At 39.5% G+C, this 22,730-nt stretch overlaps 1 pseudogene; it reads right to left on the reverse strand.

Annotated features, from left to right (window-relative positions):
• Positions 1 to 5,707: 5,707 nt before the first annotated feature.
• The window catches only part of LOC149865619 (uncharacterized), a 45,929-nt pseudogene continuing 28,906 nt past the window's right edge, over positions 5,708 to 22,730 (reverse strand).

Here is a 22,730-nt window from a genome sequence, read left to right on the forward strand (position 1 = left end):
GCAGTTGGCCTCTTTTCAGCTGCTTGGGCTCTAGGGAGAGAAGCTGTAGCAGATAAAGTACCAGGAGCCCTAGGTCATCTGTTACAGCCTCCCACTGCAGAAGACAGTTTGGAGAAGAGAAGACTGAAAGAGGACTGAATAGCAGTCTTCAACTCCCTGTAGGGTGGTTCCAAAGGGGATGGAGCTAGACTGTTCTCAGCAGTGGCAGATGACAGAGCAAGGAGTAATAGTCAGCAAGGGAAGTTTAGGTTAGATATTAAGAACTTTCTCACTATCACTGGAACAGGTTATACAAAAAGCTTGTGGAACCCCCATCCTCGACAAAGCCTTGGCTGGAATTGTATAGTTGGGGATGGTCCTTCTTTGGACAGAAGGCTGGACTAGATGACCTCCCGAGGTCCCCTCCAACCCTAATTCTCTATGATGCTATGATTCTAATGTAAGTGCCAATAAAAGAGTCAGTGGAGTTGGCCACAATCAGAATTAACCCAATGAAATGAAGTTGACCTCTTACTACAAAGGCTTCTTATAGATTTAATATCAGAAAAAGTTTTGGGAAAGAATGACCAGAAAATTTGGATTTTACTAGTCTGCATGTTCTTGAAACAATCACTTTTAAAGATACTAGTCTAAGGAAATAAAATGTTGTGGATCTGATTCTCCATTTTCTAGAAAATTCTATTTCCCCTGATGCTATTTATTTTAGCTATTCTTTGCTTCCAAATTCATAGACAAAGGAAGATGACAAACTCCACTGTTTGCCATTCCACCTTCTCTCTGCAGCCACCTAGCTGTACCTTTTATGTTTTTATGCATTTCTGCATTTACTTTAACTGGTAGCTGTGTAATTGTTAAATCACTGACATTATAGTTCTTGCTGCCCTGATCAAGAGTACAGTTATGCAACAGTACATGGAACTTAGAAAAAAATAAAGCGCAAATAATGATAGAAACTAAAAATTGTGGATATTAATGTTAGCTATTTCAGCTGGTAGTCCTTTTTGCTGTTGAATCTATGCCTATCTTTTTGGAAAAACATGCCTGTCTCAATAAATGTATAATATGGCCCTGATCAATAGACAAGATCTGTTCTCTTCCACTATACATAAAGGAGAACATACATACTTACAAAAATTGTTTGTTACTTACAAAATAGGTAAAGTGATGCAGAAAGTTCTTAGTCATTCATTAAAAGAAATGGCAGGGTTCTAAGTTTTCTAATTCTTGTGTAAGTAATAGGAAAAGATAAAATGGACTTATTTTCCTGAGTCTTCTTTTGAACTAGTGTAATCAAAACCCTATCTTATTTTATCTCTTGCATTTCCTTCCAGGGGAAAAATAAGAAGCCCATTTTAGTTCTGGAGAGTTGTTCTTTCTTCCGTTCTTCCCCAATTAAGAGTACAGTTATGCAGCTGCACATGGAATTTAGAAAAAATAAAGCACAAGTAATGATAGAAACTACAAATTGTGGATGTTAATGTGGAACATTGCTAAAATGAAAACCCAAGAGAAACCATATAAGATAATGTAGAAAAGAACATTCTATGAAACTCAGCAGTGCCTTGAGGCACTAGGAATGGTGAATGCATTCAGGAGTGTCTTGATGCATTGCCACAGTGAGCTAATAAGGAATCAAATGAAGGCTGTTAGATTCAAACATTAAAACCTTCAAGTCCAAAAGTGCAGTTTACCTATCAAAAGTAAAGACAACAATAATCAGAACATTTGGGCTTAAATAAGTCTACCTTCTTGTAGTACTGCTAAGATAAGTATTGTACATATCTAAAACCATGAATTACACAGTGGTTATTAATAAGTCATATGAGACACTGCTAGAGGCATTAATTGTGCAAATAATGAACGATACTCAGACTGCTACGTACGTGGGTTTACAGGGCAAAATAGCCAAGTAGCTCACAGTTCTAACTATCTTGGAATTGGGAAATAGCTAATTTTAACCATCTTCAGCAAATATAATAGGGAGATTTATTCTTTTACAGCACACTGCACAACATAATAGAAACAAATTAGTTTTGACTTTAAGATCAGGTAATTCTCTTTATTGCAGGAAATAGCAGTTTTTTGGGTTTTTTTACCTGTGTACAATGACCTATGCCTATCCCTTAATTTGTGCCTAGAGTACATTTTTATACATAGCTAAATCAGGGAAGATTGTGGGGCGGGGCAGGGGGTGGAGGGAGGGAGCAGGAAGGCAGGGAAGAGAGACAGAGATTCCTAATAGACAAAGCTATACTGCAATACTGCACACACACACACATGCAACTTATGTCATTTACTTATGCAACTTCTGAGTACAGCCCCAACAGGAGCAACTGAGGCTAGCTGCATTCAGACTAGCCTCTTGTTTGGTATTAAGGCTCTCTTTCTATATCAGAGATACAACTCAGATGTGACCAATCCCCTGGTCACAAACCTAGAGTAGAAGGGATGAGGAACCAGCAAATTGGTGTCAAACAGTGGGGTCCAGGCTTTAGTTTGGAACAAGGAGTCAGCAGGCTAGAACCTGGAATGAAGATAAAAGCCAGGAAGGCAACAAATAGGACCTCAAAAACTGAGAACAAGTTGACACCTCAAGATTAGCCAAGTAGCTTGCTTTTTATAAGCAGGCAGGCACACCCATGGAGGCAACTGTGGCCAGCCAGAAATACCCTATTTATTTGAATAAAAGGCAACCACCTGCCCTGCCTCACGCAGATGCCTAACTAATGTAACTAACTAATGTAAACAACAGAAATCTGTGATGTACATAGCAGATAGACTGGGCAAAGATTCTGGTTGCTAAAGTGAGGATTTGTATTGGGGGCTATTGAAAATTCTATTTAAGAGAGTATTCCAGTTAGTAAAATGCCAGTTAACACAGCTTTTACTGTATATATCTTTAATTTCCCAGCCTGTGTGTCTGCTTGCTGCTTGCCTGTAACCAACACAGTGGGCCTTGCAGGAAACTTTGTCACTAACAGGCTTTTAGAAATCAATTAACCCTTGCCATTTTCCTGGACCATTGTTATAATGTAATATCTACTTTTACCTACAAGCCAGTTCCCAAAAGCAAACCTCCAAATACCATTTTCTAGCCATCAGGGACAGGCAACAAGGGGCAAACTGCATGCTTACCCCACTGCCTTCACACTGCCCTCCCCTTCAACCTATTGCCTGTCCCCCACTGCTCCCTCTACCACCTGTCCTCTTACTGCCTCCCCCATTGCCCCCTACTTGTGCCACCTTGTGCCCCTATTGCTTATCCCACTTTATGTCCCCCCCCGCTGCCCTCCGCATTACTACCCCCGTCATTGCCTATCCCCCCCCCCACACACACACTGGCAATAATGGGGGATGGGGAACAAATTTAAGATAAATCTCCAATAATTAGATTCTATGCATAGAAACTTATAATACATTTATATACATTTTCCATGTACAGATTCTAATTATTTGAGGGTCATCTTATATTTGGATAAATATGGTAATTAGGGTTGTTAGTAGCAAAGCCCATTCAAGTAGCCAGCTGGGGGCAATTTGGCCTGCCTGCTGTAGTAGTTCCTGACATTTTGGGGCTGGGGAATGGGTGAAGAAGACCTAGAACCAGGTGTGCAGAGCTGTTGTTTTGCCTTTTGTAAAGGGTCCTATCTTATTATCTCATGTTCAGTGTGCTCTAAAAATGCTTTGTACCTAAATCCCAATCAGGTTCAGCCGGGAACTGAGCTATTCAAAAGTAGAAGTCTTAAGGCAAAATTCTGCTTCTCTGCTGAGACCAACAAATGCATGAAGTGATTGAATAATATTCCATTTTGTCTATTAGAGTAGCCTGAATGGCACTAATATGTGCAGATTTCTTACACATTCCCAACTGAGCTATACTATGCATACTCACTTATAATCTAATGTAGCATCCACCTCCATACACGCTCTATTTGAATTCAGTTTCAGCATGGAAGTACATAAATGCTTGGCAAAACCTGCCTTCTCTTAAGATGTTTTGAATCCTGAATTTTCATATCACATGACAGTTGCATAAAAGCCAGGTTAATAACCAGCAGTTGAAACTAAGTCGCTGAGCATCCTGGAAGGAAAGAGTCATGGGGTAAGACAAGGAACACTTGAGAAAACTCTGTGGCCCAGTGACATGGCCACTGCACGTGTAGGAAACAAGCCCTTGCTTCTAATTCTACTTGTGCATTTTTCATTATGAAGTCACTGGGAACACTTCATAAAAAGCATTAGGAACAGAGATCGGACTATATAGCATATTGAATCTCTCTCCCAGAGGGGCTGGGATAGATACATAAACTGTATTATTTGGAAAGCTTTATAATGTTAGCCCTCACTGCAATATTTCTTCATGAGGGAAAGACCTCAGTAAAGGCATTACCCAGAATCCTTAAAAAGAGAAAGTGTGTGCCTGTATTTGGAGAGAGGAAACTGTTATCTTTGCCCAAGGCATTCACAAATAATGACTCAAGCCACATGTATGAGAGAGAGTGGTGCGAGACTGGCAAGCACAGAACGTATTGTAAACACAAAGTACATCTATACAGGCATTGGCATTAGCAGATTAAATAGAATGTAACTTAATATTCACACATGCAGATTCAATACACACATGCACATCTCTCTCAAGAACTAATGCCTAGAAAGTTCTTACTAACAGACTTAGAGATCTCTGAATTTGCTTTCAGAAGAAGAAAAATTGCATATATAATGCTCAGAAAATCTTTTTGGGTAAATGTGGTATCTTTTATTAGACGAACTAAATAGTTGGAAAAATTGTTCTTTACAAGCTTGCGGGCACAAAAACCCTTCTTCAGGCATAGAGAGAGTCTGCTGGTGTTTTTGTCCTCTCTTGGTTGGAATAGAAGCTAAAGCCATTATGCCAAATGCAGTCTGTGAAAATGCAAATGAGTATCATTGACTCCAAGATGAACATGGGCCAGCAGTGTGGAGAAGCAGTTAGGAAGGCCAACCGTACCTTGTCATGCATCCACAGATGCATCTCGAGCATGTCCAAAGAGGTGATCCTCCCCCTCTATGCGGCACTGGTCAGGCCACAGCTGGAGTACTGCATCCAGTTCTGGGTGCCACACTTCAAGAGGGATGTGGACAGCATGGAGAGGGTCCAGAGGAGGGCCACTCACATGATCAGGGGACAACAAGGCAGGCCCTATGAGGACAGGCTGCGGGACCTGAACCTGTTCAGCCTCCACAAGAGAAGGCTGAGGGGGGATCTTGTGGCCTGTTACAAACTAGTCAGGGGGGATCAGTAGGCATTGGGGGAGTCCCTGTTCCCCCGAGCACTGCCAGGAGTGACCAGGAATAACGGTCACAAGCTGGCAGAGGGTAGGTTTAAGTTAGATATCAGGAGGCGCTACTTCACAGTCAGGGCGGCTAGGGTCTAGAACCAACTTCCAAGAGAAGTGGTACTGGCTCCTACCCTGGGGGTGTTTAAGAGGAGGTTAGATGAACATCTTGCTGGGGTCATTTGACCCCAGTATTCTTTCATGCCATGGCAGGGGATCGGACTAGATGATCTGCTCAGGTCCCTTCCAACCCTAGAAACTATGAAACTATCGGGAAAGATTAGAATGGATGCAAGTTAATATGTGTGAGACAGATGGGTGGGGGTGGGGGGAGAGGAATGTTGACTTGGTGATAGCATGTAGCTGGTAAAATGTAGAGAGGTTACCTGGGGTTATTGGATGGCAAGGAGGTTATAATGTGCCAGAAATCCAATATCTATATTTAGTCCATGATTTTTTGTGTGCAGTAGTTTTATGAAGTAAAGTTCATAGGCTCATTTATGAAAGGTGTTTTATAAATTCCCTTTGAGGATTAGAACTGAAAGATTGGAGAGAGAGTGGTTGTCTTGTGAAAATTGTGCACCCACATGTAATGGGGAATTTTTGTCTTCAATAGATTTTCTCTGTGCATTCATTCTGGTACACAGTTGCTGTTTGGGATCTCCTATGCCCCTATTTCCATTGGGGCATTTAGTGCATTGGATGAGATATATTACATTTCAGGAGATGCAGGTGTAAGAACCAGGAATGGTGATGGCTCTGTTGTGGGTTGTAGTTATTGTGGGACTGGTGGAGATGTGTTGGCAGGTTTTACATTTCTTGTCCTGGTATGGTCTGGATCCATTTGGTGTGTTTTGGGCCATAGGAAGTTTGCTTCTGGTGATAAGATTGGTGAGGTTTGGTGCCTGTTGAAGGTTAGGAGGGGTAGTTTTGGGAAGATCTCTTTAAGAATTGGGTCGTCTTCTAATATGGGTTGCAATTGTTAGCAGATTTCCTGTATAGATTCCAGGGAAGGATGGTATGTCATAACTAATGGTGTGTGATCCATGGGGATTTTGGTTTTGTACTTCAGCAGTTCTTCAAGTGGTATCTGAGTGGCTCTTTCAAAAGTGTGATCTATCTCTCTGGAAGGGTGTCCTTGTAGAGATTAGTTATGACATACCATCCTTCCCTTTTTTCAAGTATTCAGTGGCAACTGTTAATCCTCCTGGATCATGGTGTATGCATGAGGGCCACCCAGACCTTCAATGCATATACCTGGGCAGGAATTTTTTTGAGGAATGGAGGCTGCCCAGACCTTCCATCTTCCCTTTAGGCCACTGAGATAGACTCCAAAGACCAGAGTAAGTTCAGATGTTTGGTGACTCAACAACTGTAGTTGTAGAGGTGTCTGGGAATTGAATCTAAGTCACCTGGGTGGTAGACAAGGATTCTGCCACTGAACTACAGGGGACTCCTCCATTCTATTAAGCAACAGGACTATTAACCAACACCCTTGGAACATATAATAATGTTCACCAGCTGTCTGTTGCTAGCCAACCCTTCCCTAGGGGTCACCAGCCTGGTCAAGTTAGGGTGAAAAAAGGCTAAGACTAGAGCAGGATTTTGCCCTAAATGTATAGACAGCTTCCTAGTCAAACACCATGGTGCCTAGTAAGTGTAGGTACTTTGAAGGTGAGGCACCTCCAGGACTGTTTTGATAGTATTTTTGCATTAAGGCACCACAATTTCACCTAAATCCTGCTTTAGGTACCTATGTCTTCTATCTAGCCCTAGATCCTAACTGGTTCTAGTTTTGGAACCACTTATACTCCATTTAGAACAAAGGCTGATCAAGGAATATAACTTTTACATTCTCTCTCTATAAAACACTGCTTATTAAGCAGGTGTCAGCTTTCTATATGAACTTCAGTCTCTGATGGTTCCTTAGGGCTAACTTATCATTTTGAAGGGCCCCCTGGTTTTCTTTCTCTCAGCATATTGGTTTTTCATATGATGTACTAACCCAGGACTGTATTAACTGTTTCATCAGGAAAATACATTCCCAACAAATTGAATTAGGAAATAGCAATATATAAGATGTCACTACTAATCAAACCAGGTAAAATAGCTGTTCAAAAATAAACCTTAAACATGACTGTAGAGATTTTCAAGTAGTCAAATGCACTTGTGAATAATATCCTGCATTTAACTGAAAAAAATAAAATAAAATATTTTTTATCAAATAACATTCAATTCTTAAACTACTGAAACACATAAATAAAAATTAAGTGAATAAATTATTCCACGAAAACACTAACATTCATCATATATATAATTTATACCATATAGTTTCTCTACCTCTAATTTTTGTGTACTTGCTCCAAAAGAAATGACCTCGCTGATTTTCAATTAATGCAATTTGTCATTTGATTTTCCCTGGCCACACCACACCACATCTTCACTATGTCATACTGAAATACATAAATCTAGCAATAAAATCACAAAATTATTAACATTTTAAAATTATTTTCTTATTGTGAAACACCTAGACCTAGAACAGTTACTTCAAAATAATGTATATGCTGAGTTTTCCCTCACAGTATTTGTGTCTACACATACATTTATGCCAGCTTACAATTGCTGCACAGTAAGTTATTGTGCAGTAAGTGGGAATAGGCTGGCGTCTACACATGCAGGTGTTAAGTGCACTAATGCTGTGTGTGGACTGACTTGGGACTGCACAGTAAGGTGTTTACACTGCTAACTAATCAGGTTTAAATTTGATACTTCCAGGATGCAGGTATCAAATTTACGTTCAAGTTGGCATAAGTCACCATATTTACTGTGTACTATGGGCATGTGCATGTAGACATGCACCCATACTGCAGTTATTTTGGTTATTGCACAGAAATGCACATATATAAATGCTCCCAATGTCAAATTCCATCAAAATGAAAATGAGACTTTATTTTTTGAAAATATGATTATGTCACAGTTGTCACATCCCTAACAGTTGGGGGGAAGGGGGAGCGGTGGAGGAATTCTTTCTCATACAGCCTGAAGAGCAACACAGGTGTGTAGAAGAAATCAAGATCTAACACATTAGTTGTCTTTTCAAAATGTTTTTGATAAGCCATGGCATTTTATTGCTGTATAAATGGATATATCCTGTATACCACGGTGATAACATCTAGGTTCAATTGTTATTATTTACTACCATCAATGTCCCTGTGGTATTTTTCATTTTATGAGGGAAAGTTATGAGTTACAGTTTGTTCTTTGAACAAGATTTTATTCAAAGGTGAACCTGAGAAGCATATAAATTATATTACCAAGTCCAAACAAGATTCTCTTGAAGTCTGAAAGAAAGAAACTTTGAAATGTTTATAACGTACTATATTAATTTAATTCATTTTGTTTGCCCTCTCATGCATCTATATCTGAGCAGGGGAAAATCTGTTGCTATGGTTTTTCCTACAACCGTTTTAAGCCATTATATTTGATCGTTTTATATTAGAATATTTTAAAAATCTGAATGTTGTGAATGATAGCATCCAGAAGGGCAAACTAGGTTTCAGAAACATTTATTTAATTTTAACTTTAATATAATATAACTTATCTCAAAATCTCCATTTTAGCAATTTATGAAGTTTACTACTGTGCTTAGATTCTCAGCTGTAAAATGGGAATAATACCTTCTGGCTGCTCAATATTTTGTGAAGCTAAAGATACTAATAGCGAGAGGATTCTCATTTTCTACACTAATTGGATCCAGTTGGCATCTAGAGATGCAGACAACTTTGAGCAGAGTAATTTCCTTGAAAAAAATGTTTTGCCCTTGATTCAAAAAAGGATACAAGCTCTCAGCTGTTTGAGTCTTGCCTTGCTAACAGAGAAAAAAAATCACACGCAGCAGAAGGAAGTTGGCTATTCTTCAAGAACTCCCCCCCACTCTGCAAAACACCCAAAATGTAAAGACTTACCCTGAAAGAATACTCTGCTATTCCTGGTTCTTAGATTGTGCTTGTCTGTACCATACAGTCCTTATATGCCTTTGCAACTACCTTGGGAAGAAACACTGAAGTTCCAACAAGCTACAAGGAAATTTTAAACAATTTAGTTTTGTTTAAAATTGGAAGGATATAAAAATTTGGCCTATTGGTGATATGTTATTTATAAATATCCTCTGTGCAGTTTGTAGTCTAATTAATAATGTGATTTGTCTGTGTCAATTAGAATTGAGCAGGCAGTTGTTTGATTGTTTTTATTATTTTTTCAAGTGGAGTGGTTATTATTAAAAGGACCGTCCCAAGACGTACAAGTAAGAAAATACACTTTCTTAATAAAATAGACTAGAACACCACCATTCTGATCATACAATAGCAAAAAAAAAGCAATATTGAATGACTAGCATTTATGTTACTTGCACCATTCCTTAGAGAGAGAAATTTGGAGTAAGAAAGAAAGGTATGTGTTTTCTCTACCCCTGTGGTATTATCCCAGAAGACTAAATATATGCATTTGACTATTACACTTTTTATTACTCATAATTTAATTTTGTCATTTAAGGTCATTTATTTTTCACTTCAGCTAGGTACAGACATTGAAAAAGCCTCAGGCAGAATTGTTCTAAGTTATGCAGTTTTTTGTAAGTGGCATAGTTTAGATTAGTAGAGAGCCGAACACACATTCCCTCTTCGGGGTGGGCAAATCTTAGACTTGGTTCCGCCATTTTTAAACCAATTTTGTGTGCTGAATTTCTGTTCTGTTATTAGTATAGACCAGTTTTAGATCACTCATATCAGTAAAAGTGTAATGTCTATATCTGGCTTTAATGTTGAAAAAGTAAATGAAGGCTTTTGGCTTTTAAACTCATGCTAAGCTTGTGCTCTTACTAAAGTTAAGTTGTCTTTATCAAACACGGGTCTTCATGTCTGCCACTTGCATTACAAATCTGCTACCCACACATACTTCAGGTTATAAGTTAGTGCAAACTAATAGGTACTGGACATGTCTACACGTGCTGCTATCGCACCATTGTTACTGCGTTATCATTTAATACTTCCTTGTGGAAGTACTAAAAGATGGTGCAGTAATAGCCAGTATTGCAACTTGCATACCACACTCAGTTATTTTTAAGCACTACATTGCTGTAGCAACACTCTCTAATGGGCGAGTGAATCAATACAGCAACCTAGCTGTGCCATTATGGGTTTTGCCATGGATGCTATGTCATCATAGCGCATTGCTACAGTGACATAGTGTCATGTGTAGATGTGCCCTCTAAGTAATAAGACTGAATACAAGGACAGTAGAAATTAGGTGTGCAATGCAACAACAGGGACAAAGTAAAATTAAACAGAGCATAGGACTCAAGATGCACCATACTCTTAATTTATTGTAAAGAAAAGCAGGATGAAGAGATCTGTACAGTATCTCTGAACATCAGAGATTCAAGACATTTTTCTCCAACCTAAATTAGCCATGATTACTATTCCCAGTGCAAAATTTATGGGATCCAGATTTCTTTTGAGGTCTAAAAGAATTACCAGGTCCAAGCTAATGAAATACAGTATTATTAATATAGTAACTCACTCGTCTTCCACATTTCAACTGAATAGCTATTTGATATATATTTAGTGTGTTTCATTCATAGATGTCAAAGTATCATAAAATGTGCAAATTTAGAAATGGAAAAAAAATTGAATTTGCATAAGAGTGGAGCCCACAGAGTTCCTTTATTAGTAAAGAAATTTATGGTATATAGAAGATGCATGGTTTGAAGATGCTCTTGCATGCACTGGAAGTGGATAGAGAAAAAAGTCAAAATTGATGTTCCATGGGAAAGAAATTAATCTTAGACTCTTGCTGATTATTGCTCTCCACAGAGTTGATTTTGTGGATTAAATATTGTAGAGCAGAACCCCTATGGCCATACTCACTCATGCACTTTTCTGGTATTTGGAAAGGGTTTCTCCATAGATAAAATGACTACTAAATTGTTTGAGAACAACAATTTATACAGGAAGCAAATGCATACACTGTTTTACAGTACTTTCTTATGGTGAAAAGGAAATATAGGACCACCAGTACTGACATGCTTATGTGATTTAATTTCTATGTGTACATGTAAAATTACACCACACCTTGATCCACCAAAGCACTTAAGCATGCTCTTACTGCTAAGCATCTGAGTAGTTTCAAAAAATTCAATAGAAGCATTTACGTGCTAAAAAGAAAGAATGTGTTTTTCTTTGCTAGCCTGGACCTAATAACCTAAAGCTTTTATATGCTCAGTTAAGCAGAGAATCCATCACTTCAAAGATCTATAAATATGAATTCCTTATTAAATGAAAGCATTTGGATGTACTGGAGCTTGAGTGCGCTGGGGAATGAGTGTACATGTTGCACAAGGAGACTGTTCAATGAGAATTTTGGCTATTTAGAAGTTTCTGCTGAACTTTTCTAAAAAAAATGGAGGTGTTTTTCCAGTGAAATTATCCCAATTATCTAAATCAGTGACTCCTTCTGGCTATACTTAAACCCCTTTTTGCAAAAGTAAACCTCACCAACTGAAACTAAAGCTCATTTATTTAAATCAATGTAATCCATTTTCCCAGACACTCTTAAGTAGACTTAAACTTTCTTATACTTACTTTATTTGTAACTTGAAGTAAAATCAATATAAAGAACTTTTAACCTGACTCAGAAGTGGCCACAAAAGGGCGTGAAGCCATAAATCTGTTTCTGAGCCTAAATCAGTACAGTCCTCTTGAGCTGACAGTGGTTTAGAGTTGTGTTCTTTCACTGTAAAAACAAAAACACTGTAAAAAGTTAGAGACAGTTTTTGTTTTGTTTTTCAAAAAAAAAAGCACTGAAAAGAGGCAAACTTTTCCAGTGATGCATGAATTTAGCACCTAAATTTCATGGGTAAAATTCTGGCTTCATTGAAATCAAAGTAAAACTCTCTTTGACTTCAGTGTCAAGTTGTAGCTAATTGTATGTATATGAATGAAATGCTCAGATATTATTTTATATGCACCCAAAAATAAATGGGTGGATGTTGCCATACCATAATTTCTCATTGGTACTTATCAACAGAAAGTGAAAAGCTGAAAAAGGTAGGGGGAGGGGAATGAAATGAAATCTGTGAGATGTTCAGGAACTCTTTTTGGATGTTGGTTTTTATAAAGAAAATATGACATAGAACACATAAAAAGGAGCTCGGATAGTCTTTGGAGAACCTGTCAACCTGAACTAATTGACAGAGGAGTATCATTATTTAATGAGTGAGTTGGCTTTTAACAAATTTTTCCATAGTTTTGAAGCACAGTGATAAGGACAGTCAATGCTGGTTAATAACCATTTATATGTAAATTGTTTCTATCTTTAAGAATTATAATGAGTATCCAAATCTTCTAGACAGCTTTGAAGTTCTTGGCCCCAAATGTGGATTTTCATTCTAAAGGAAATTAATTATTTTATTTTATAGTTGAAATGAATGCAAGACGTTAAGAAATGTACTAGACATCATATGTTATTTTAGAAAGTGTGTAATCATATTTCTTATCTCTTTGAAAATGAACACTGTTTAAACACATAAGTAAATAGAAGTAATTTTTAAAAAATATTATTTATTTCACAAAAGGTGGAGCTCTGAGAATAAATATTTTATTCTTGTTGGGACACTGATGCTGCTGTCATAAAGAAAAATTAAGGAGAGAAGAATGTGAAGGAAACATACAGCAGGAAAGGAATAAACTGGAGTAAGGAATAAAAGAGAAGGGAAGGAAAATTAAAGCTAAAAATAGTGAGAGAAACAAATAAGGACAAAGATAGCCAGAGGCAGAGAGTAGATAGAAAGTGAGAAACACAGAAATGGAACTACAGGCAAATAAAAAAATAAAATCAAAATAGAAATCAAGCAAATAAAAGAAAAATAAGAAAATGTAAAGAGGAAATATAAACAGAACAGAATTTTTTTTTCCTTAAGTAATTCACTGAAGCAAAGGGTTTGGAGGAAAGAAAAAGAGAAGTCTCAGGAGATGGATATGAACCTAGAGGGAAGCCTAGGGAAAGAGTAAAAAATAGAAAGATAAGAAGATGGCAGTATGTGTATGTAGTATGAAAACAAGAGAGAGTAGAAAACATATTTAAGTTATTCATCATCACAAATAAATGGGAAACCATTGAATACTCTTTGAAATGTCAATTTTATTACATTCATCTGCCCTGACAGGTAAAAAACTTACTCGCAGATGCAATAAAAATAGATTAGAATTAGAGACTGATTCTGGGAACTATGGGTCAGTGGATTTGGTAGAAAGGGAGGTCTTCTGCCTCTAATAAAACCTAGTAGTGTTTAATTTGAAATGATTTTTCTTACTTTGCAACTTGAGATGCAGATTAACTTAATCCTATTCAACATTATCTACATAATTCTTAATGAGGATCATCACCATTTCAGAAAACCTGAAGTCTGTTAGTAACAGAAATCTGAAATGTCAACTAGAAGGTGTCCATCCAACCACATTATGACTGCCTACTCTTGATTAATGCAGTCAACTTAAACTATTGAGATATAAAATGAAGCAGTTTGTATACACTGTATTTTACCCAAAGGCTATCATTTTCAAAGTCGTTTCTGGCACCTAGTATAACATAGAAATTGAAAAAGTTGAAGCCAACAATTTTTCATAGTGAAATGTCTTCTTTAAAGTTAGAAGATACATATTTAATGGTTCACCTGAAGCTACAATCTTTTATTTTATGTGGAGATGGTAACTAATTTATAGTGACATTTTGAATTTCAGATACAGGAGGGTATCACTTATCATTAGAATGATTTTCTTTTTTAACTTGATATAGCTTTACAATAAATTGTGGGCTTTTCTTTAATTATGGTTCAAAATTTCAGGATATTTTAACAGCTATTTGTTATGTTCCAGGTGATTTATTAATAGTTGTTACAAATATGATCCATCCTTTTACTACTTTTGATTAAATATACTTCCTGGGGGAGATTTAAAAAAATAATTTACAAGTTAAAATAGTTGGATCTCAGTAAAATTTTGCTTTGAATTAAAGTTTATGTAATGAAGATTGAGCACTGAGGGGAGAATACTATTTTGTTTTACCCTACTGTGAGCTTTCCATTTTTGGTACATATGCACAATTTGCAATTCTACTCTATATATAATGTGGATCTCTAAGGATCCACATGGCTACTTAGCATGTATGTTATGATCTGGCTCAGTGGGTACATAGCTCCTTATACACATACGCACATTGTAACCTCGCACGAGCCTATTACTAGCAGGTGAAGCAGCAGAGCCTGGCCATGTTTTTATAGACTTCATAGAAATTAGGGCCTGGAAGAGACCTTGTGAGATAATCAAATCCATCCTCATGCCATAAGTAAGAAGTCTGCTGGGGTCAAATGATCCCAGCAAGATAAACATCCAAATACCTTTGGAATGAATCCAGTAAATGCTTGCACCCCGCCCCCCCCCCCCAGGGGAAGTCTATTCTAGACCCTGGAGATTCATACTGTAAAGATTTTCCTTATGTCCCATCTAAACCTGTCTTTCAGGAGTTTGTGGCCATTAGACCTTGTTATCCGTTGGGGATCCCTGGTGAATAACTGTTCTCCCAGGTCCTGATGTACCTCCCTTATATACTTATAGACTTCCACCAAGTCCCCCTTGAGCCTTCTCTTCTCCAGGCTGAAGATTCCCATGTCCCTCAGCCTCTTCTCATAAAGCTTATCCTCTTGGCCTTTGTTCACATGTGTGGCTCTCCTTCAGAATCTCTCAAGCTTATCCATATCCCTCCTGAAGTGGGGGGCCAAAAACTGGACACAGTACTACAGCTGTGGCCTCACTAAGGCCCAGCAATACAGATTTTGCTATGGAGTGGAGCAGACTGGGTTTTAGCCCAAACCATTGCTCCCAACAGCAGAAGCTTCCACACAACTCATCCCTCTGTATTATATGTTGGTTGCATTGGCTCAGCTTCAAGACGAGGGATAAAGAAAATCATGACTAATTTTTGGCCTATGGTCTGGTGGCCAAGGCCTTATACTGGGAATCTCCCTGAAGCATTCAGGTTAAAATCCCTGTGGTTGAGGGGGTCTATAGACCTTGAGTCTTTTGTTTCTGGGTTAGTGACCTAGCCACTCAGCCTCTGGGGCTGGAACATAGGGTATGCATTCTCCATTTGCTTATTTTTTTGAGTCACCATTTCAGGATTTGAATCCAAGTACTTGCTTATTCAGCCAGATAGAGTTGCCTGATGACAGTGTGCACTAGTCACGTGGAAGATATCATATCCATACTTATATATGGAGTACAATCACAAAACACATATGTGCCAAAAATGGTAGTTATGCATGCCAGATAACTGCTATTTGCTATTTAAAATATTGAGCTAAATTAGAGGTGGTTGCATGGAAAAAAAAATCCTGTGGCAGATATAGTCTCAGTGTATGGATTTTATAGATGTGTGAGGGTGAGAAGTTGTACCCCAATGAAGAGCCTGTCTCACTAAGAAGATAAGCATGTCATCAGACCCTTTGAGCAAGGGGACCTCTCATGGAATTTGTTTTTCATTGACAGAGACCTCTTGCCCTAAGATAAACAGAACTTCTCCAGGTGGGGTGAAGATGTGGAGTCAACGCTTAATTTCCAAAAAGATACCTTGTAAACATAAGATGGAAACATATCGCAAAGGATTTTTTTCAAATAAGTCCTTTGTACCCCTGGCTGGTCCCATCCAACTTATCTTGGAGACTGGAAATAGCTGTTTTGGTTCTAAAGCAAGGGCAGGCAATTATTTCAGGTGAAAGGTGGCTTAACAAGTTTTGGTGAACTGTTGAGGGCTGCATAGGGTAGCCCTGGCCTTCGAAAGTTGCCCCACCCCTGGTCACCATCTTGGGACCAGAAGTCCCACCCCTAACTCCTAACTTTTGCCACCAGAAGTCCCTCCTCTTGCTCCCTGTAAATACTCCTTTTGGGAGGGGGCGGGTTGCCATCTTAGAACAAGGAAAAAAAAAACAAATCGTATACTAAAAATCAAACACCTACTGTAACAGATTTTAATTTTCTTACAAAAAATATTTTTGTCATGATTTGTGTTTGCATAGTGTATACAGAGATGAATGCATAATAACTCAAAAATAAATTCTTAGTCTTGTATACTGTAGTGTGTGTGTATGGTGGGGTGTGGGGTTATGTGTAGTGTGTATGGTGGGATATGAGGGGTTGTGAGGGGTGTGGCTGTGTGGGGGGGCATGGGGTATATTGGGGTTGTAAGGGCAGGGTCTGGGTATGTAGGGTTTGCAGGGTGTGATGGAGGGTATGGGGGTGTGGGGATCCTCGCATTCCTCCCATAGTGCAGCAGCAGCAGGTGGGAGCACTCAGGCTGCTCATGGATGGTGCAGGCATCCAGTGGGGCATGGCTCCAGCCAGTGCTGCACAGCACAGTGAGGGGCACAACCTCCAGTGGGCTATCTGTATAACCAGTGCTCCCCACACTCACCAGGCACAGGAGGAAAGTCCTAGGCACTACAGTCAGCTGCTTACTCTGTCTCCTAGAGGAGTGTGCCTGGGACTTCCCTCCCCTGTCATGCAGGCCCGAAGGGGAAGGCTGCAGGCTACAGTACCGAGGGCTTCCATCCCATGCTTGGAGAGCATGGCGAGCACTGGTAATACAGATGGCTCAGAGGAGTCTTCCCCCCCTCACTGTGATGTGCAGCTCTGGCTGGAGCCAAGCCCTGCCAGTCACCAGCATCTGCACAGTGCACGAGTGCCGTGAGCACTCTGCTTGTGGAGGCTGTGCTCCATGGAGAGAGTGCATGTGCAGTCCCCACACCCTCTCCTACACTCATATGCTGCCCACCAGAGCTCCATGCTGCCACCAACGCCACTGAGCATGGCCTCCTCACTGCCACCAGCTTCAGCCCCAGCCCCACGCTCTTGCTAGCTGCAGCTCTGCCCCCGCTGCTTCCCTACATGCTACCCAGAGCAAGCAGGAGACCAGGAAAGCTAAGTGGGTCCCCAGGGACTGCAGCAGCAGCAGCCCTGTCTAGAAGCTGTATGCTGTCCGGACTGGGCCCTTCTGCCCATCTAGGCACAGTAGAGTATGTTTTGGTGGGGGGGTTATGTGGGAACCTTGTTCCTACCCTCATGGGTGGAAGGACTGAGCAAGGCACAATTTGTTGGTATGCACTGCGGGCTGGATCTGGCCCACGGGCCATATTTTGCCTGCCCCTTTTCTAAAGAGTAGGAGATTCATGTGCTTCCTTCAACATTTCCTACCCAGTACTAATAGAACCTATTTGGAATAAGGCTATACTTTTTTGTGTGTGTTTGTTTTTAGTATTTGATCCTATGTGTCCATCTGTTATGACTGACAATTGCTGTTTTGGGGACAGGTCACTATCTACTCTAATATTTTCTCTTCAGTTCCTTGCTTTGTCCAAAAGTCACCTTTTTTTTTTCATTGCTAGTTGAGAAGAAGTTTTTTTATGATTCGTTACATTTTTAGGAAGTATTTTAACACATTTTTGTATATTTCACATTTGCATATGTGCTTAGGAGAAAACAGCCTTGAAATTGGATATAGCTTTTAGACAAGCATGACACTGGGATCTATTCAGAGTATGATTGAAGTTTGTGTTGTAATTTGATAGGGCTTGAGCTGTGAAGCAGTGTATGAAAAATGTGCTTTGTTTGAATATATATAACTAGGACCTAGTCTAAAGCCTAACCAAATCCACAGAAAGGCTTCCTTTGTGCCCATGGATTTTGTATCAAGGTCCTAATAAATATGAATTATGCTTAACTGATTAATTCATGAATTAATAGACTGTAGTATCTACAGTTTAAAAACAGTGACAAAATGGATTCCTTCTTGTTATTCTTTAATTCTATATGGCTGCATAATTCAACATGAGCCATAGTTACTGTGCATTAAGTTTAGTACTTGGATTACCCAGTACTAAATCAATGCACAGTAACTTGTGCAACTGCATGATAGCACTGGCACATGGGTTTTACAGACACTAACTTCACAGTAGCCTAAGACTACTGCACAGTAGCTTATTAGCATCGGTTTTGCCCGGTACAATACTGCACAGTGTTATTAGGCTACTGTGCAGTTAGCATCTTATGTAGATGCACCATATATGTTTGTTTATTCTTCTTCTATTTGTGATGGCCAGAACCAAAAGGGTTAATGAGCAACTTATAGCAAAATAGGGATCTGCTTTTTAAAAGAATCTGGTAAAGGCGCATAATAAATGTTGCCTAAGATAAAGCTTATGAAACTGTTTCCTGCAGACACATCCTGTCTGGATGTGTAACTGTACTGTTATATTTAACTGTTTGTACCATTCATAAGACTAGCACAAGTTTCAAAAAGCAGAACTAAAAAATAAAACTGCAGTCTTAGCTGATTTAATAAATTTTTGCTTAAAGGTCAGTAAGATTGACAAACCTAACCACAAGGTATAATTAATACATCTTAAAAAATTTCCAAGTAGGTTGAATTTGGGCGAGAAAAATGCTAATCTCAGACCCAAAAGTGATGTGGTGTGATCTGCTTATTGGGTAAACCCAAGCTTAGGCAGTAGCCTTTTATAATAATTTCTAACACCTTTAACCCCATAGGGTAACAGCTATAGGGTAAGATTGTGAGTGGCTCTAAAGCCAACAGATTAGCATAGGACAGGATATAAAAGAACATGCACATTATGTGACCAGTAGGAAGGACAGAACAGAATGGTCATTACTGTCCCAAGCCCCAAATTCCTTACTCCCAGTGTGAGCGAGGACCAGATCCTGACTGAGGCACCTTCCCCAGTATTCCCTCTGACAGCATTGATCGGGGATGCTAGACTTCGCTGGATCAACTCAACATGTACCTGACACTGAGGGACTATTGTTAAGTTGCTAATGAAGTGGGAACTCTTTGTCAATTTGTCCATCTGTTTTTTTATCATTGTCAATTTTTAACTTTTATTGTTATATTGTCTGTTTATTAGCTTAACCTTTTTATTAACTGTTATATGTGCAAACTATATTTTTTCCTGCTTAAACATATTTTTGTTATTTTGTTGTTATAGGTAAAATTCATTTTTACTGTTATAAGTGAAACTTGTCTTTGCTTCACTCCCAACTCCACCTCCTCGATCCTGAAACAAACAGCCCAATGGCTGATACAGTTGCAGCACTCAGTCAGCCTGCAACTAAATTGATATACTCACAGTACCCAGCTGGCCTGTGACATCTGTTCTTAATCAAAGTTGTCTTTTATTTTTCTTCCTAAAACAATCAATTTTTTTACCTCTCCAAGATACTTTCTTCCCTAATTCGGTGTTCCTCTATATCTTGTTTTCTTCTTCAATATTTTCTTTTTATTACTTAGTTATATTCATGTAGGTTCATTCATGTTGTTTTTCTTCCTTTTCCTTTAATTATGTCTTCCCTGCCAATAACGTTTCTTTCATTCTATGTCTAAATCTATCTTTCTGGCTTTTTATGTCACCTCTTCACAACATGCTTTCCCAAAGCCTTTTCTTTATATCTCTTTCTTTAAGGCCTCTTTTTCTTTTTCTCTATTATCCCTCCTTTTCCCTTTTCTTGCTCTTTTGTATATTTTTCTTTGCCCAATTATATTTCTGTGTTTGTCTTCTGAACTCTCATTCAAGAATTCTTCAATAGTTTATTGTCATTTAATTCACTCTGTTGGTAATATCTCAAAAAGTATTGGGCAAACCTGTGTTAGACTCTGACTTCATGCGGCACCCAACAACTAGGGAGATGACTGTCCACTTGCTCATGGATCCTGGTATTCATTAGCCAAAGCAAGCAGGGAGCAAACACCAGCACACATTGCTCTCAACAGCTTTATTCAAAATGGAGAAAGCTTCAGGTGAGCTCCCTCACAGACACACAGCCTGTGAAACCAGGGGAGCAGCACTGAACATGAGTTTTTCCCCACATTTATCCACTTTGGTTTATGCTCATTACCATTCATTCTACCCTCGCCCCTCCTATGTTCCACCCATTTCTCTTCCCATCTCAAGCTCTGCCTCTGTTCACTGTTTGTTTCATTTGCATGTTCACTGTTTGTTTCATCTCAAGCTCCGCCTATGCATTTCATTCATTTACATTTCTTCTTGCTATGAGTGCATGTCTAAGACCTTGACTTCTGCTCTTCAGTCAATGGGTGGACTTTGATGAAAACCTGGAAGCTTCTGGAGGCTTCTTCACCAATCACCATTTACCTTTTTGCATATGTTCATCTCGGATTCTGTTACCAATTATGTGTTGTTTTCCACATTCCAGTTTGTTTTTTTTATTTCAGGTTGTACCATTTTCCACTTTTTTTGGGCCCCTGTATCTTATCTCATTCCTCACTGTAGCTGTTTCCCAGAACACAGGCTTAATTGCCGCTTTTTCCTCAGAAAATGGTTGACACAGTTAAGATGGTTACTTAGCATAAGCAAATAGCTAGCTTAGCTATCATTCTGCTTTACGGTTAGCAGCTTCACTAGGCCACAGGTCATGCCTTTATTCAGCTGTAAATCCAGTGCTCCCTAATATCCAAATATTGTCACCCTAACAACCTGATTACAGAAACTGAGTGAACAAAATGGCTGTTAAAGGAAAATTTGCACCTGGCCATTGGATGTTGTATAGAGTCCATGACAGTAGTTGGAAGCCACACCAGTTCCTAAAAAAGATGGAAATTGTTGCTTATTATAGTCACCTGCATTCATTGAAAAATAAAGCTATTCTGCTAAGACCTGTATTGTCAAATGCAAGCAATGCCCCTACAGAGAGAAGAAGCTGCTTCCTGCAACCTTCCTTATGTTACTGATGATAACTGAAGACATTCAGGACCTGGACTTGCCACCTGATCTGGAAAACGTGAAAGATCTTCAACCCATGTTCAGATTCTCATTTGCACTGATTCAAACTGGCACAAGCAATGCGCTTTCAAAAATATAATAGAACAAAGTAGGCAGTACAAGGATTTAATGTGCATTTATGGTACCAGAAATTACAGGAAATCGTAGTAGGGGAAGTTATGTTTGGAAAGCTATTTTAATTAGTTATGCATCTCCAAAGTCTCTATTTTTATGCAGAAATTAGTAATGACTCATAAAGACTAATTCAGTTCTCAACAGGCAAATGTGGTTGATAGGAAAAAATGGAGTATGTTGGTAAAAGACAATGAAGAGGGAAGCTATGATGTGTTCAAAACGGGTAAAAAAATAATTTGAAAAGGGAAAGAACAGAATAATTTGCTTGATGTAAAATATGCATTAAATAGAACATTGTGTGATTAGAAATATTTTCATGTATTCATGTGTTAAGGTAATCCCTTGCTCACTGTCTCTTTTAATGGCCAGGCTGTGAAGTTCTGGGCATTCCAGGAGGCAGGTGCTAGCAAATGGTCTTGTAGAGTACAGGTATGGCATAGATCAAATGACTCAAATTCATGTTTGATGGCAAAAAGCTCAAAAAAATGTCACTTAGTATACCCCGGCAGGGAACACAGCCAGCTCCAACACGTGGAGCTTCCCTCCTATGCTGTGCAAGTACAAGGGCTGTGCATGAATGGCAGGGAGTGCTGGCAATACAGACAGCCCAGGGGAGGCTGTGCCCCTCGCTGTGATGTGCAGCGATGACCGGAGTCATCCCCTGACCACCTCATCTGCTGTTGCTGCCACCACTTGCCGGGGCTGCACACTGTGGAGGAGTGTGAGGGGGCTCCCTACACACCCCACCTTCCCTCACACCCACACACTACCCATCCCAGCTCCACACTGCCACTGCCCGCCTGGGTGCAGGTTCTGTGCTGCTACCAGCCCCAGCCCCAAGCTCTGCACTCCTGCCCAGCTATAGACATGCCCCTGACACTTCCCTACCTGCTGCTCAGACCCAGTAGGAGACCGGAGAAGCTGAGCAGGTCCCTGGGGCTGCAGCAGCAGCTTCTCCGCACAGATGCTGGTCAGGTGGGGCCCTTCCACCCACAAGGGTAGGAGTGAAGCAATAGGGTATGTTTGAGGGCCAGGTGTACATTTGAGCACCTCGCTTCCACCCTCATGGGTGGAAGGGCTGGGCAGGGTGCAATTTGTTGGTGGGCTCCAGAGGCTCGATGAAAGTGCTTGGTGGGCTGGATCAAGCCCGTGGGTCGTATTTTGCCTGCCCCTGACCTGTATCCCAAATACCCAAATTTTGTGCCAATGTTTATCTGTCCTTTAGCCAAAGTGCTCATTGTTAGTTGTTCCTTTGTCAAATGCATATACTTGGCAAGGCTGAGTAGTTTGGCTGTTCTTTTAACTCAGCACCTGTCCTCATTATTTTTTCTTTAACGGTCCTTTTTTGTACCAGCTTCTCCATTCAAACGTGTGTTTTATTT

Source organism: Crocodylus siamensis, chromosome 4, assembly GCF_052110815.1.
Source record: "Crocodylus siamensis isolate JL-2025a chromosome 4, ASM5211081v1, whole genome shotgun sequence".
Taxonomy (NCBI): domain Eukaryota; kingdom Metazoa; phylum Chordata; order Crocodylia; family Crocodylidae; genus Crocodylus; species Crocodylus siamensis.